This window comes from Corvus kubaryi, unplaced genomic scaffold (assembly GCF_017639235.1).
Source record: "Corvus kubaryi isolate FWS band 111438036 unplaced genomic scaffold, C.kubaryi_AGA036_p1.0 split1-37296, whole genome shotgun sequence".
Classification (NCBI taxonomy): Eukaryota; Metazoa; Chordata; class Aves; order Passeriformes; family Corvidae; genus Corvus; species Corvus kubaryi.
Window position 1 is genome coordinate 3,143,081 of NW_024582075.1, and position 12,909 is coordinate 3,155,989.

Below are 12,909 nucleotides of genomic sequence, written 5' to 3' on the forward strand. Positions count from 1 at the left end.
CAGCAGTCATGTTTCCTTTTGACCCTGTTGTCACTGTGGAATCACAGATGATAATTTTGCAGAGCTATTCTGGTACTGTTGGGGCATTACATTCTTTTGATATGAGAAAGGAGAACACTGTGAACACCAGTTTCTGCTGCAGTTAGTGTTTACTAGGGATTTATCTGAAGTGGGAAAAACAAAATGTCAGTGTTGTCTGACAATAAAGGACAAAATATGAAAGGAAACTTTTAAGGGCCAGATTTTACACTTTACCTAGGAGTTCCTAACAGGAGGTCCTTGCTTATGTGCCCTTCACAAGATGCAAGGAAAATCACAGCCCTTCTGTTCCAGGGAATAGAAGAACAGTTCTGTCTTTCTGTCTCTAGAGGCATGTATCACTTCAAAGATGGGGGAAAGGGGCATGTCTACTTTTTAGCTCAAAACTGTAATGCTGAATATTACTGCTTTAAAAGTGAATCTGTCGATGGATGCAGCCGCTTTTTTAGGATATATCCTCTTTAAAGTTTTTAAGGACATCAAGAGCAATGTAAGTGTACTTAAAAATCAAACAAGAAATACTCACCTGTCACGTTGTTGACCTCAGACATAAATTGCTCTAAATTATTGTTGTTGTTTTCACAATGTGTATATGAGAAGACAGTACTAATTCAAAGTGATAATGAAGTTTGGGGACAGGGAATTCAGTATTTCTGGTGCTGTTTTTAAAGGTAGTTCTAAAATTCAGAAGCACAGAACAAATTGAGGAATTGAATTAGATGTGGAGAGCTGTATGAGTTACAGAATGAGAGAATTTTTGACCCTTAATTTGCATCTGCTTTTCCTAGCACCTTGATGTCAGAAAAAATTGTAATGTGAATTTGATAACCTTTGAGAGAACTAACTCAGTCTTCATCTTTATATTCCATTGAAATAAATGATTTTTTTTTAAAAAGGTCCTGTGTTTCCCTTTCCAGAGATATGAACTTTTCCTTTGCAAAGTTTTTGATTATTTTTTACTGATTTGGATTAAATTCACTGCAAATTTTACAGTTAGCAGATTTTTACAGTTTACAGGATATTTTTCCTGTAAAATACCGAGTATATTCTGTCTCCAAAATTACTGAAGCAACCACAGAAGATGGAAACCTAGTTGCACACTATATATGTTTTCAGCTTTCATGATGAAATATTATCCTCCTGAAATAATTGTATAAATTGTGTCTATTCAGTATCAAGAGGTGATTTTCATTTCCTTTGTACAGTCATCTAAAGTTACAGTCGTATTTGTGCCTTTATTTTGAGACAATTACTAGTTCCTAAAAGTAGATGTTTGGCAAGTAGCTACTTATACCAAATTTTATTTATATCAAAATGTTACTAATATCTACCTATTTGTATTTCCTCAGTGATTCTTAGAAATTTTGTCATCTGTACAACAGATTTCCAATCTTTCAGTCCAAGGTGCTATATCTGATGTGTGGCAGGTAATACAGGATCCTGAGTAAGTGCTTTATACACTACTTCTTTCTTGGGGGAAAAATGCAATGCTTTTGATTAACAATGGAGCTTAATAAAGGGGAAAAAATAAAATATGACAGGGGTGTTCTGTTGAGTGATTCTTCCAGTTAAGTTGATGATTTCTACAGGGGCATGCCTCATGAATAATTCAGGTAAGATGGAAGCAAGTGCTTTGCTGGCCAATGACTCAATGAAGAAATCGTGTTGGAACCAAAGCATCCTATGTAAAATGCATGATACTCTTAATGCTTATGTTTAAGTATTAATAAATTTTGTCCTGTAGGATAACCAGGGTGCAGTAGGGTTGAACCCCAAACAGGATTTGTGTATATCACTTCTGAAGCTGTCACAACTGCTCTGTTTTAAAATGGGACCAAGTGGAGGGTCACTGTTGTTTAACATAGCAGCAGGCCCCAGTTCTCAGGCAAGCAGAACTGGTTTTCAAAAGAGAGCCTGGTGACAAAATTTTACAGATGGCTATGGAAGCTATAGTGAAGAAGCAGGTAATCCACTTTATATTGCTCTGCTTCCGAAAGAGTTAAATTTCTTTGAGTAAACGATCTGAGCAGCAACACAAACAAGCTTTAATAGAAACATCTTTTAAAAATGATCTATGGTAGCTCATGTAAGAAATGCATATTAAATACCAAGTGTTGTGTTTTAATTTTCATATTCATTAAATAAATATGTTTGTTGTGCAAATATGTCTTATTGTGAATGCAACCAGTGGATGCTTGAGTTATACAGAGGATAATTACTTTTGTCTGAGGATCTTTGAAGAGTTTAAAGAGATTTCTTAATTTCTGCATTTTCACTTTTGTGCCAAAACCTGCTAACTTGCTTCTTTATGCTTAAAGGAGTTTTTAAAAAGTTAATGGATTGGTTGTGCCATTCCTATTTATTTGTTTCTTTAGTGCTGTTTGGTCAGGCTGGAGTTCATGCTGCAGCAACTGTGTGTTTTGGAGGCCACCCTGAGGAATGTACGGCTGCAGACTGCGCCTTTTGCTTCTGCGTTACCTTCACTGTGCCTTTGCACACTGGCATAAGGACTTCACTGCAGCATGTAAAGTTTTTTTAAACATCCCAGAGATGAAAATGTGTTATAATGTGTAGTGACATTCAAAAGCTCATTGCAGTATGTGGATAGCTATTGCAGATGTTCTTTTCCCCTTTTTAGCTATGTTACCAGAGGTCCTGCTGGCATCACTGACAGGCTCAGTCTTGGCCAGCAGCTCCATCTTGGAGCCAGCTGGAACTGACATGGGGGAAGGTTCCTACAGAAGCCACCCCTGCAGCCCCCCCCTTACTCCCCCCCAAAACTTGCCCCAGAACTGTAGTATTGTGTGCTTGCACTCCTGACAGCACAGCTGCAGGACAAGGTTCCCAGGCCCAGAGCAAGACACACATGAAACAAAGAGCAGATCAAGGACAAAACTTCACCTTTATGGAGTGCAGGGACAGCTGGAAGGTGGCAGCTCTATTGGGATTCAGGGCACCTGTGGTGTCTTTGTGCTGCAAGAATGGTGGGCAGACCCTTACTAAAAATAGCCCACAGCTGCTCTGGCAAGGATTTCATGTTTAGGACTGCAGGGGAAGACAAAAAATACCCCAGAATCCTTGGGCTGTGTCAGTCTGACCCAAGGGAAGAACCTTCTGGACTGCAGACACAGGGCACAAGTGGTGGTGTGATGCTGCAAGAGCAGCAGGCAGGAAGTTATGCACAATGGCCCAGGAGCCATGCTCATTGCTCCAGAGGAAGGTGAAGAACTCCGGGGACTGGTGCCAATCCTCATTGGGGCAAAACTCCTTCCTAACACCAGAGGTGTCCATTCCCTGAGCCTGTGAGCAAGCCCTCACGAGGGGCTTCTCCTGCTGTGCCACAAGCAGCCAGGTAGCTCATGAGCTGAGCACAATGTGGTCTCAGCCTGGAGGAGTCCAGCAGAGCCTTTCCCCATTAGAACCTTGGGAGAGCCTTCAGCACAGGACTTGGACAATCCTGTAAGCCACACTCCCTCCCCTGGGCTCATGTGAGCAGAGGACATCACCCTAGGACTTGCTGTGACTCTCAGTCCTTGCAGACATCTGCTCTGCTCATGCTGCTCATAAAGCTCAGGAGCGTGGGAAACAGCCTGTTCAGCCTCTCACCTCTGCAGAGTCACCTTCCCAAACAATGGCCGTGGTTTCTGCAGGAGAGGACAGGCAGTGCCTTGGGCACACGGAGGGCTGCTACACTTCGTGCAACACGTCAAGCAACAGACCATGGCACAAGTCACTGCATTCAAGACCAACATAAGAAGTATGTGGAACTGTTGGAGTGAGTCTGGAGGAGTGCCATGAAAATTATTGGAGAGCTGGAACACCTCTGCTATTAGAACAGGCTGAGAGTTGGGTTTGTTCAGCCTGAGGAAGAAAAACCTTCAATTACCTAAAGTGGGCCTACAACAGCAGGCAGTAACTTGAAAAAGCCTGAGAGCAGTCAGGCACAGCACCAGGCACAGCCTCACCAGCTGGGCAAGGGAGGGGATTGTCCCACTCTGTTCTGCACTGGGGCAGCCTCGCCTTGAGAACTGGGGGCAGTTTTTGCTGCCACAATATAAGAAAGACATGAAGCTATTAGAGAGCGTCCAGTGGAGGGCAACCAAGATTGTGGAAGGTCTCAAGGGCAAGACTTACAAGGAGGAGCTGAGGTCACTTGACATGCTCAGCCTGGAGAAGGCTACAGGGAGATCTCATTGTGGTTTACAACTTCCACGAGGAGGGGAGGTGCTGATCTCCCCTGTCTGGTGGCCAGTGATAAGACACAAGGAAATGGAATGAAGCTGCAGGCTGGACTCTTGGAAAAAGTCCTTCACTTGAGAGAGTGGTCGGTCACTCGAACACCTTGCTCAGGGAAGTGGTCATCATATCACCAAGCCTGACAGAGTTCAAAGGGTGTGTCTGGATGATACTTAGTTACATGATTTATTTTTTACATAGTCCTGGAAGGCCCAGATATTTGGACCCAATGATCCTTAATGGTGTTATGATCCAGTTTAAACGCAGAAAAGCAAAGAAAGCTAAACCGGAAGGACCTTAGAAGGTTCAAAATATTCCCAAGAAACAAGATTAAAACCAAATGAGGTTAGATGTTGATGCCAGAAAATGGAAGTATTTTATGTAATAGTAGAGAGGCAAAGAGAAGGAAGAGAAAAGAAAGGAAGAAAAATAGAAAAAGGAAGTGTGTGGGAGGGGTGGGGGGACAGGGAGATAGGTGGAAGCACATCACCCATCCAAGGGTCCCAACGTCTCGTTGCTCCCCTCCATCTGGTCTGCTGGTGGTGAGGGTCCCCCGTCGCTGCCGTGGCCACGCCACCACACGCTGCCACACGCTGCCACACGCTGCCACACACTGCCACACGCTACCACACGCTGCCACACACTGCCACACGCTGCCACACGCTGCCACACACTGCCACACGCTACCACACACTGCCACACGCTGCCACACGCTGCCACACGCTGCCACACGCTACCACACGCTGCCACACGCTACCACACAATGCCACACACTGCCACACGCTGCCACACGCTACCACACGCTGCCACACGCTGCCACACAATGCCACACGCTACCACACAATGCCACACACTGCCACACAATGCCACGCACTGCCACACACTGCCACACAATGCCACGCACTGCCACACGCTGCCACGCGCTACCACAGAATGCCACACCACACGCCAGAGAGTACAGAATCCCGTGGATTAATGTACGCTGAGGGCCAGGTGGGAACGCCCACGTGCCTCCCTTTGCAGGGGCTGGCTTGACACTGTCCCTTGCAACACTGAGGTTCTGTTGCATCATCTCTGGTGCAGGGTCTGGGGACCCCTTTGGGGGGGGCCCCTGTGATGGGTCATGTCACCCCTTCTGCTGTGGATAAGCTCCCCCCCGCCCCAGTGAGGACCCCTCAGCTGGGCTCCTCTGCACAGTGGAGGATGGGCAGTCACTGTGCCTCTGACCAGGGGCTTTTCCCTGATACCCAGAGCCTCTCCTCCCTCCAGCCTTTGGTTCGAAGGTCTGTGCGAGCCTGGCAGCTGATAGCCCTGGGGCTGTGGTCTCCACCTTGGAGGTGTTAAGCCTGTGCTTTGTGAATGTCCTCAGCCCTGAGTTGTTACTTTATCTTATCTTCATCAGCGAGCGGTGTAAGGCCTCAGTCAGGGGCCCATTCAGGGTACAGTAGTCTTCTCTGCAGCTTTTGGAATACAGTTTTAAAAGTCCTTCAAGAAAATGTTTAAGTCATAGACTATAATATTTCAGTCTCTGACAAAGGGTCTGTTCCAACTTGAGATATAGTTACATTATTCTACTACACATCTAAGATAACTGGTTGAAATACCACTATACAGTATTTCCCCATTACTTGGCAATGTAACAACTTTCTGTTTTTAAATGACTTGACAATTTCTACTTGGCAGCTTTTGTTAGGAATAGAATTAATTGTGTATAGCTCTTGCATACTCTCCTTGTCTTTTGCAGTGTGCCTTCTAGGATATAATAGGTTTAATTAAACCTACTCAGTTTGACAAAACATATTTTAATGATGCTCTGTAATGCCAGAGATTTTGCATTAATGGCACTTAAAGCATATTGACATACAAAACAGTCGTGACATGTTTATATTTCAGTGTTCCTCTAATCAAAACTCTCTTTTAATAAAAAATGACACAGTGTTTATGATGCCGTGATACATGGGTCATTGATTATTAAGGATGACATAATTTCAGGAAGTAGATGTGATCACTCTGAAATGTAATGACAGCTTTAGAAAGATTATGTGTACTTCAGGCTCCCTATGGCTTTCAATTTCCTTTCAGTTAATTAACTTTAAAAATATTAATTCCAGATAGCAGGTCAGATTCAACTGCAGCAAATAAAACCTCAGAAATACGGGTTGAACCAAAATAAGTCAATATATTTTAGTCCTTAAATTTCAAATTGTGCTCAGTGGTTGAGTTAGGGTATCTCATGCAGGGCCAGAAGTTGGACTTAAGGATCCTGATGGGTCCCTTCCAACTCAGCATATTCTATAATTCTATGACTATATGATTTTTAGTTAATTATATGGGTAAAAATATTTCAGGAAATATTGTAGAGTAGTAGTATTTCTTGATGAGTGAGACACTGTAACTGGTCATGTGTGCACAAGCTGCAATGTAGACTAGTTAATGTTAAACATGGTAAGAGTGTCAGTATCCTGTGGTTGTGCTTTTAAACTCAGTGAGCTGTCCAGTTAGCCTCAAATGCTCAGTGGAGCAGCCTTTAAGCTTGTTCCTGCAAAAGTACAACAAGCTAATTTCAGCATTAAAAAATGGCGTTTTTGCAGGTGTCTTTTCCTGTTCTCTTAATAGATTTTTGTCTCTTTGTGAAACAGAAATCAAGTCTGCGGTCTTCCTAGAGGTTTCTCAATCAAGCCACAATTTATCCTTGGCAAAATTGTAATTCTCATAAATTGCAAACATAGTTTGTGCTTTACAAAAATGTGAAATACTGCAGATAGCCCTTCAGGAGCACTTGGATTTTGCAACTCTTTCATATTCCTTTGTTGTCTTTTCCTTGATCTTCAACATCTCCTTTATGCTAGGAATTACATTCTAACCTCCTTTGTGTCTCTCTTGACTTGCCCCCTTCCCAAATTAGAGCATATGCCAAACCACCTCTCTGAAAGGCTGCATTTAAATGTATTTCCTCTGGCTTTTGTCTGACAAGTTGCCAAAAAAGAGAGTGCCAGTTTTCCCCAACTAATAAATTAACAGATTCTTATTTTTATATTCCTAGTTTTTGATGGTCAGACTTGAGAATTACTTCTCTGAGTCTCTGGAGTTTAATTGCATGTAAATTAGTTCTTTCATTTGCCTGAATGTGCTAACCACTTTCTATTAACATTGCTTTCAAAGATCCATTTTCTTTGCTCCAAAGACCTCATATCTCAATGTAAGATTACAATATTTTCTGGTTCATAAGACTGTATCTTAAACTAAAGTTACAACACACAATTGGTGCTGCCATGGCATCAGTTTTGTTTAAACTGATGTGTTTTAAATTTGCTCTTCAGGAAGTTCTCACTAATTTTGCCATTTGGGACCTCTTTGGCCTTCGTGTATGTTAACTGACAATTTATCAGATGATAATTTTCTGTAAAGCACTTACCAGATTATAAAGTACAAGAGCCAGCTCAAAATTTGTGAAGTGTATTATAGGTGATGTCTGTGGGCGTGACTAACATGTAAGGTCACATTAGTGCTTTTTTGTCTTCTCATGTAAACTCTGTCCCTTGGTCACCTCTGTATTGGTACACAGCAGGCCCTGGCTTTGAGTTGTGTCTGCTTCCCTTGGTGAGGAAAGCTCTAGCCTTGGACACAAGCTCTACACAAGCTGGAAACAAACCTTCTCTTTTCTGGTGGGACACACCTGGTGCATTCTGCAGGGGCCCAAGCCTGCTGCGGTGGAGATGCAGCCGGTCTGCACAGTGCTCGGTGCATTTAGGCATAGAGGTGTAAATATTCACCAAAGTCTTGTGGAGGTTGTTGTGTCTGTTCAGTGTGGTCAAAGGGAGCCTAAGTCCTCCTGGTGTGGCCTCCCTGAGCTCAGTGAGCTCTGTGCAGGTCACACCCACTGGGGTAGGAAATACTTGATCCTGCTGACGTGCGCAACAGGACCGAGGTACTGCTGGGCACAAATGACGTGTGAGGACACTAACTTCTACTGTCCCCCTAATTTTCCTCCTGTGTTTTTGTAAAGCCTCTTTGACAGTGAAAGAAAGACTGTGATGGCCAGAGGAAAGATCTGTTAAGGCACCCTCTGGAACATAATTTTATTTTAAATGAAATTTTACTGCATCAGAAGTGACTGTAGTGTCACCAAACCAATGTTATTCCTTCCTTGGTAAGGAGTTTAAACACGGTTAATGCTTAGTAATGAATGAAGTATTTTTTTTCTAATTTGTCTTAGTGTTGGTTAACATTCTGTCTAGTACAAACATACCATCTTTCATTAAAAGGAAACTTGGGCTCTGATTTCTCAAAGATCCCAAGGGAAGCTCATGCTTTTGAGCACTAATCCTTCTAAAAGTAACATAAACTAGTAATTTGATTTAATTTGTAGCTGTGGGTAATATATGTGCAGCCTTCTGATGTTTGCTTAGTTTTTGTTGATGTTACCGTGTAAGCAATTTTTCAGATGAATGGAAATATTTGTGTAAAATTGACTATGCTTGACAGTGCTAATGGTATCAGACCAGTGCCTGTTGTGAATTCCCTTAAACTATGTAGGAATTAGCTCAAGAGAAGCTTTAAAATTTGTGAAAAGTCTCTAAGACCTGTCAATGGACCTGTCTAAAACTAAATGGACCTGTAAACAGTACTAAATCTGATCAACAGGAGATGTAAAATCTACTTATTTTCCCTTTTTCTCTATTTGCTTCAAAAATGTTTCTCTTTATGGCAGTTCATGAATGTAACAGGCTCTTGTCAATGACTAAAGGAATTCCATTTTCCTTGGCTTTTTTCTGTAGCTCTAGATGGCCTTAAGTGGCAACATAAAGTATTGTTTTAATACTCTGGAACCTGTGGCTACTTGCTTCTGGATTCTGGATGTGTGTGAACACTTGAAGTATTGTTTAAAAAACTCCAGTTCATGGTATGTATTTTAAGTGTACTGCTCTTATGAATGTTGAAAAAAAATTTTGATTTTTCCAATGAGTAGCCTGGTAAAAGGAGAGAGAAATAGAAAATAAATTTATTTGCCTCCTAGGGAATGACTCTTGTGTGGTGATAGAATGCATTCTTTAGTCCAGAAATAGCAGTATGACACTGGGGGACATAGAAATGGTTGAGAAGCGAAATCAGTTCAAGTGAAATGTGTTAGTGAGGCATCGGTAAATGTGCAGCTGGGAGGGAAGGAAAATAGCTAGTGTATTTCCCAGGAAAAAGAGAGAACATTGAAAAAATGTTATTAGTCGTTTAGAGAGAGAAATTACTAATATAACAATGGGAACCTGAATGAATTTGGAAGTTGATTTTCTAAACTGCGTACTGTATTTGCATATGTAAAACTGTGTAAACATTTTTGTGTTTGTGTAAAATACTGTGTGTATAGAGAAAGAGAGGGAGAATGTGTATACTTTGTCACCAAACTGTGCGTAAATGAAGGCTAAAATTCGGCTTTGAGTTTTTGAGAAGGTTTTTTTAGTCTCTTCTGTAGGTTTTAGTGCCAGAAAAGTCCCTTTACAGGGTCTGTGCTCTGTATGCTCTGTTGGATGAACTTTATTTTTAATATATCTTCAAACAGTATGCATTAGTGGAAATCCTAGGGAATTGCTTTGCCCAAAGCAGAAATTCCTTGATATTTCTGTGAATGCATAGGGAATTGTACACAGAAAGTACAATTTTCAAGTTTGTATCAAATTTTATTCTCCTCTTTTTTTTAAAATAATAATTTCTAATTATGTCTGTCTTCTCATGCTGAAAATGATAGCAGAGTTTGATAGCTACTTTCCATTTTCTGACTTCAGTGAGGGTAGTTGCAGGGGAAGAGGGTCATAGAACCTTGAGTAAAAGCAAACCTACTGGTCCTTTCATGTTCAACTACTTTTTTCACTGAGCCATGGCCAGAAACCTGTGAGCTATCTTCTGGTTTGGGTTCAGATTTTGTTAGATACCAACTCCTGCAGGGAGATTTGGGTGTATGAGACTCCTCTGAAAATCCAAGTTTCAAATGGTACCTGCAACTAGTGTCCAGCTTTATTTCAGTTAAAGCTCAGCAGCGGGGTCTAAGCTAAAATGCACACACAAATGTCTTGGCTAAAGGAGCGGCCACAAAGCAGCAACAGCTGTTGCAGCTACTTATCAGTGGGGAGCAAGGTCTGAGACCTTTCCTCTGAAGGCCAATTTAGGTTAAGCTCAAAATATAGAGGAAATGTGTGGGAAAAAACCCCAAATCTTTAAAATCCTGAAGCTATATACAGGTTTTTAAAGAATCTGAATAGTTATGTAGATAATCCATCGAGCTAACGGGGAAAAACATATCTGTAAGGCTATTTAGGATTTTGAATTACGTATTCTGGGGAATGAATCTAGAAAATTTTCACACCTTACTATTTCAAGAAAGCTAACAATGATTTTTTTCATCTCTAACAGAAAGAATACATCTTGTCTGAGGAAAGCATTAATTTTTCTTGGCTCTGTTTATAATTCAATCCTTGTTCTTCACACAAGAGCTGTTTTGCTATAGCAACTTTACTAGCACCCAGTAGAGTTCATACATTGCTTGTAAACAACTTTTTTTGTCTTTGTAAACACCTTCAAACTGAACATTTTGTCATGGTTGGATAGAACTGCACATTGCAGGATCAACCATTAGTCCTGAAGACAGACTAATTAGATGCTTACCTTTTGCTACACGATATTAAGACTTAAACTCTATCACACCTAAAGTTCATGCAATTCTAGGCATCAGTCAATTAGACAAAGGAAAAACAGGTCAATTTTATTAGACCCCATGACTCAGGCAGTTGATTATCCTGAGAAAACACAGGACTTGGTGCTTTAGCAGAGGGTTTGCTTTTGTAATTGACTAACTGTTGCCTCCTGCTCTGTTGACCTTCACTAATTTGTAGTATTGTCTGTCATTCCTTATCTGCAGTCGAGTGGGGAGGTTCATATGTAAACATCAACATTGTTAAGGTCGGGGGGACTGCATCTGTCTCTGTAGCCAGTTCATTTTAATTGTAGGTACAGCCAGGCTGCAGGCTTTATGCCACGTGGTTCTGCATATCTGTCTGAAAATCTGCAGCTTTTGTCAGACTGTCACTGTTTTAATAGTAATGAAATGAATAATGTAAGCAGTACAGATAATTTAAAACCCTCGAGAGTGTCTTTTGGTACAGTGCCTGTGCTACCACAGCAGTGCAGGAGGGTGGCATCCCCTGGGAACTGGCTCATTTCAAACGCATAGCACACCCTAGTGTGTCCTGGGTGTTGTGGTGCTGTATCACAAAGCTCCTGTTGTTGTACTGGTTGTGGAACTCTCTCCCTTTGGGTATCAGTGGAGGGGCTGAAACTGTGAAAAAACTGCCCAAAACTTTTATTCCAAAAGGTTGCATAAATTCTCTCATGTTGTATTTACCAATGTTTTCCAAAGTGTCTATACAAAGTGGAAAACAGTTTCAATGGCCTGGCAAGTTTCCAACTTTTTTAGAAAAATGTTTATTTAGTCTTATTACCAGTGCAGCATTTACATGTTTGCAATTTTTAAATACGCTGTCAGTTCTGTTAGATACATGGGGACAGAAGTGCTGTAGGACCACTGTTATTTCATACTTTCTATAACATCACATTTCTACTGCAGAATTATTGTATTTTTCTGCCTCTTGCCTTTTTATTACCTCTAAATAGTTATGAAGTTTCAGTTCTGTTGTGATATATTCCATATCCTCATGTATTTTAGCACAGGCTATTTTTGGTAGTAACCATATTAAATGTCCTTATTCTGATTTCATCTCTTTGTTCAACATAGCAAGATTTCTCTTTCAGCAAATGATTCTTCTTCCTTTGATGTTTCTTCCCTTCAGATGTTTGCATCTACTTACTTTCTTTTCCCCTTACTTCACCTTGGCTAAGCTGGCATACATTATAGTCTTGAAGAATTTTTCCCAAATTTGTTCTCAAATTTATCCTCTAACCTCTTATGCTGATAGTGCTTAGCCTATAGGTGTTTTTTTCAGTTGTCTAGCTAAATACCAGAAGTCTTGGTGCTATCACTTTGCTAGCAGATGACTGTTCCTTCTCTGCTCTGTAATGAAATGGAGGACCCATACATAATCTTTTACTTCCCTTCTCTATATTCTTGTGAGTTGTCCCATCACAATCTGCATTTAAGTATCAGTATTCTGAATTATTTTGTATGCAGAGGTTCTAGTTTGACTTTTTTTTCAGGTTGATTTGCAATGTAATTTGTTTTTATCCCAAAGCTTCCTTGTTTTTGAAACAGTACATGTATGCATTCATAACCCCCACTGGCATTGTATCAGTCAGGAATAAATTGACACATTTTCTTCCTGCTAAAGATTATTAATGAGAATACTTACTAAGTGTGGTTTTTTAAACTGTGATTTGGCCAAGAAGTACAAAAACAAAGGGAATAGATGCTTCAAGGTCTGGTTGTGAAGCAGTCTTGAATGTATGGAAAGAAGATGAGTGCATTAATGAACAATCAGCAGTTTCACTTTAGCAAAAGCCAATGAAAGTATTTTTAATGACAGTGACCTACTTGAGCCTCCCTCCAGCATCGCCTCTTCAAAATGATATTCAGAAAACATTTCTAATATGTACAGAATGCTGAGAAGCATTAAAACCCATCCTGCATGTCAT